Raw genomic sequence first — 5325 nt, 5'->3', positions numbered from 1 at the left:
TTAGCATGATTAAATGTTCTGGGATTCCCATTCTTCTCAGAGTCAGCCACAGTTTGTTATGATCCACACAGTCAAATGCCTTTGCATAATCAATCAAACACAGATAGACATTCTTCAGGTATTCCCTGCTTTCAGCTAAGATCCATCTAACATCAGCTACAATATTCCTAGTACCATGACCCCTTCTAAACCCAGCCTGGCCTTTTGGCAATTCTCTGCTGATGTGCTGTTCCAAGTCGTTTTTGGATAATCTTCAGTAGAATCTTGCTTGCAGGTAATTAATAGCAGTATTGAAATCAAGATTTACCGTAGCTGTCTAGTAATGATGATTGTTTTAAATAACAAATAATGTAATAATTCCTTCTTAATAGTGCATATATGAACTACCATTTCAAATGACATATTTTAATTTTTTTAATACAATGTTCTGGTTAATGTCTTCTATTCCTTCATTCATTGGCTGGAGAACCTTTCCTCCTCAAGGTGTGTTATTGTTGTTGTTAAGTGCCACTGACTCAAGAATGACCCATAATGACCTTATGAACAATAGACTTGAACTCTGTCCTACTCTTTGCCATCCTTTCAATCACTCGCACACTGCAGTCACTGTGTAAGTACATTTGGCTGAAGGTCATCTTCTTTTTGTCCATCCTTCTACTTTTTCAAGCATATGTCTTTCTCCCTGAAATAGCCTGTCCAAGCAACATGCCCAAAGTATGTGAGAAAAGATTTCATCATCTTTGTCTTCAAGGAGCACTGTCACTGCACCTCATCCAAGAAGTATCTGTTTGTTCTTTGGAAATATTTGTTTGTTCTTTTTATAGTTCATGGAATATTTTATATTCTTCTCCAATACCACAACTCAAAGACATTGATTTCTCTTCTGTATTCATTGTTCAAATCTCAAATGGAATGCAAGTTGTTGAAAAGGCCACAGCCTGAATCAGGCTCACCTTAGTCTTCAAACTGACATCATTCATCCTCAAATCCTCAATAATTTGGAAAGGTTCCTGACTGCACACTTTGCCAGTGTAACATGTCTACTGATTCTGGTACCAAGGGTGTGGATTGTAGATCCAAGCAAGGTGAAATCATTGACTGTTTTAGTCTCTTCACCATCTGTCATGATAGGGTTAGGGTTAGGGTTAGGGTTAGGGTTGTTGTTCCAGTGTTAAGAAATTTAAGTTTTCTTGACATTGAGACATATTGAATGCTATATTCTTTGATCTTCTGCAGCAAGTGCTTCAAGTCTTACTCACACCAAACAAAGTTGTGTCAGCTACATAATATAGGTTACTTATTATTCTCCCTCCAGTTCTCATGCCACAGTCTTCTTCAGAGTTCAGCTTCTTAAATCATTTGCTCGGCATACAGATTGAATAAATATGGAGAGATGATACATCCCTAACCCACACCTTTCTTAGTGTTAAATCATGTTATGTTTCCTTGCTCTGTTCATACAACAGCTTCTTGGGCTGGGTATAGGGTTTTAATCAGCACAATTAAATGTTCTGGGATTTTCATTCTTCTCAAAGTCAGTTGTAATTTGTTATGATCCACACAGTAAAATGCCTCTGTCTAGTCACAAATAGACATTCTTCTGATATTCTTTGCCTTCAGCGAGGATCCATCTAACAATAGCGATGATGTCCATGGTGCTACAGCTTCCACTAAATCATATTGAACTTCTGGTAATTTTCTGCCTATGTACTGTTGTAGCCATTTTTTTAATTATCTTTAACAGTATTTAGCTTGCATTCACAAATTAATGATAGTTCAATCATTTCCACATTCTGTTGCATCCCCTTTCCTGGGAATAAATAGGTAACAGGTAGGTACCTTTTCCAGTGACTTGCCCAAGCAGCTGTCCTCCTAATTTTCTGGTATTGACTATTGAGCATGTCAAGTGTTGCATCTGAAAGTTGAAACATGTCAATTAGTATTCCATCATTTCCTGGGGCCTTATTTTTTGCCAATGTCTTCAGTGTAGGTACATTTTCTTTTATATTATTTGCGCTTCATCATATGGTTATTGTTATTGTTGTCATTGTTGGTGTTATGTGGCATCGAATCACTTGTGACTCATAATAACCCTATGTACAACAGCTCTAAACTCCGCCCTACCTGTGCCAATCTTATTGTCTCTGACACACCTACCCCCATTACCCTCGTCACTGAATCAATCCATCTCATCAAGAGTCTTCCTCTCTTGTGCTGTCTTTTCACCCTCCCAAGCATGACATCCCTCTCCAAGGACTGGTCCTTCCTTGAAACAAGTCCAAAGTATGTCAGATGAAGCTTCAGAATTCTTGCCTCTAAGGAGCAGCCTGGTCTCACCCTCTCTAGGACAAACCTGTTTGTTCTCCTAGCAGTCCATAATATATTCAGTCCTCTTCTTCAGCACCACAGCTCAAAGGCATCAATTCATCTTCTATCATTTCTAGTAATCATCCAGCTTTCTTATGTATAGCAAGTAATTGTAAAGACTATGTCCTGGATCAGGTGTACTTTAGTCTGCAGACTGACATTGTTGCTCTTCAGTACTTTGAAGAGACTTCTGACAACAAACTTTCCCAGTGCAATTCATCTTTTACTTTCCTAGTTGCTGGTACCAATAGTGTTGTTGTAGAGCAAAGCAAACTAAAGCTGCTAACCAATCTCAAACTCTTCACCATTTATCATGATGCTACCAATAGACCCTGTGGTGAGAATCTGACAGGCAATTCTTTTTGGTACAGTAATTCTGTGTTTTCTCTCCCTCTTCCTTTGATGTTTCCTAGTCATTCAAAATTTTGTCAATGGCATCTCTCAGTATTGCAACTCAAGCCTTGAATTTGTTCTTCAGTTCTTTCAACTTGAGAAATGTCTTTTGAATTCTTCCCCTTGGGTTCTCCATTTCCAGCTTTCTGCTGCAGATTCCATTATGATACTTTGTTTTCTCAAGCTGCCCTTTGAAATCTTCTGTTTAGCTCTTTCAGTGCAGCATCTCTTCCCTTTGTTTTGGTTTCTTGATGCTCTGGGGTTTTAGAGTCTCTTCTGACATTCATTTTGCTTATTTCTCTTTTCTCTGTCTTTGTAATAACATCATAGATAATATCTTTGACCACGACTCATCTGGTCTTCAATCATTAGTGTTCAATGCCTTAAACATAAATTCAGATGAGATAGACCCCAAATTCCATTTTTTTGTTCATGTGGACTTGTTCTCATTTTCTTCAGCCTCGATTTGAACTTGTGTATGAACAATTGATGGTCTGTTCCACAGTCAGCACTTGGCCTGGTTTTAGCTGCTGAAATCTAGCTTCTCTAATGATTTCATCCATATATGTAGTCTATCTGATTCCTGCACAGTCCATCAGGTGAGGTCCCTGGTAATATCACTGTTTGTGTTTTTTAAAAAGGTATTTGCGATGAACAAATCATTGAAAGTCGTCTGTTTCAATTTTACTATGAGTTTTCACAGATCTGTTTTCCTTTACTTTCTGGGACATCTTTAATTACACATTTTCACTCCACTGAGTGATAGCACTTCCCTATTGGATAGTAAGATCTTTGAGAACAAAGATCAAATAATTTTATGCTTACTATTTTATTCACAGCATCTAATCCAGTGTCTGGCATCTAGAATCCACTGAACAAATATTTGTTGAATGGGTGAATGAATGAATTTGTGACCCTTTTTCTTTCATAAATTGGCAGTTCATATGCTAACTATGGAGAGTTTTGGTCAATTCATTTCATAGACAGTAGCTGATATGATATCTTGGATGTTGTTAGTTCCCATTGGGTTAACTTCAACTGATGATGGCTCTATGGGCAGTAGAGAGAAACATTGCCCAGATATGAAGGTGTTTATGATAACTGGCATGCTTGAGTCTATTTTTGTGCATTCTCAGTGCCTTTCAATCTTGAGAATATTTATTTTCCAGCACCATATCAGACAGCATTCTGTGGTGTTCTGTAGGGAACTTCCCGGCTGATTTTCTGAAGCAGATCCAAGGCCTTTCTTCTTAGTCTGTCTTAAGATGGTCATGGAGGTGGGGAGGAGGGGAGGAACCCAACACAAAACAAACAAGTGAACCAAGTGAAATTTCATTACTGTAGAGTTGATTTGAGATTCATAGTCACCTTAGGGACAGAGTAGATCTGCCACTTAGGTTTTTCAAGACAATAAATCTTTACGGAAATAGACTACCTAATATTACATGATCATTAATGCAAAGAACTTAATAATTAAGGAGGGGAAAAACCCGAGAGAAGTTAGACCTGGTGACCCAAGGAAGATAATTTATAACACAATCATATAGATGTTTGTAGGTAATGAAATGTTTAATATGGAATTTATTTTATGGGCAATAGGAAGAGACTAAAGAATTTAAAACAGGGTCGTACTCTAATTTAAAGAGTATAGGACATAGATGGGAGGTGGACGGAAGGCTGCCAAAATAGGTTAAAAGATTCTAAAATTTTCCATGTGAATCAGTTTTGATTGTTTGTTTGTTTTCCAATAGGAGAAAAGACTAGGCTTTTATTTTTTTAATTGAGATTTTAATGAAAGTTTATAAAGAACTTGATTTCCATTCATTCATTGTTGCATATTTTTCCTTGCTCCCTCACCTCCCCAGTTCTCTTTTTTCTTCTTTCTTTCATTGTTATATAGTGGCGCCCCCCCCCGCCCCCGCCACCAGACCACTATGCAGCTCTTATTCTGGACTTTTGTCATGCCAATAATACCTAATCATATATTCCTTTTATACATATATCCCTTGTCTGTTTCAATGCCATGTATATTATTTATCCCCTCTTAGTTTTCCCCCAACCCTCATGCCAGTCCTGTTTTATAACAGTGGCATTATAACATCTTTGTCTTTTTTAGACTGAGAAATTTCACTGAGCATAAAGTCCTCCATGGTCACCTATTTTGTATAATATTTCATGAGTTCTTTGGTTTTCAGTGTTGCATAATATTACATTGTGTGAATATACCACAGCTTCTCTAATTCCATTATTTTCCATTCTTTTGTTGATGGGCACTTGGATTGTTTCCAGGTCTTTGCTATTGTGAACAAAGCAGCAATAAACATGCATGTGCATATATCGGCTTGGGTGGTAGTACTGGTTTTTTAGGGTATATTCCAAGTAGTGGAACTGGTAGGTCAAATAGTTTTTCTATTTCCAACTTTTTGAGAAAGCACCATTCAGCCTTCCATAGTGGTTGCACGATTTTATACTCCATCAGAAGTGAATAAGGGTTCCATTTTCTCCACAGCCTCACCAACATTTGTTGTTTGCTGCTCTGTTAAATTTTGCTATTCTTACTGATAT

The sequence above is a fragment of the Elephantulus edwardii genome, unplaced genomic scaffold (assembly GCF_000299155.1).
Source record: "Elephantulus edwardii isolate Elephantulus edwardi_28Jun2011 unplaced genomic scaffold, EleEdw1.0 scaffold00097, whole genome shotgun sequence".
NCBI lineage: Eukaryota > Metazoa > Chordata > Mammalia > Macroscelidea > Macroscelididae > Elephantulus > Elephantulus edwardii.
Note: the sequence above shows the minus strand (reverse complement) of the source record.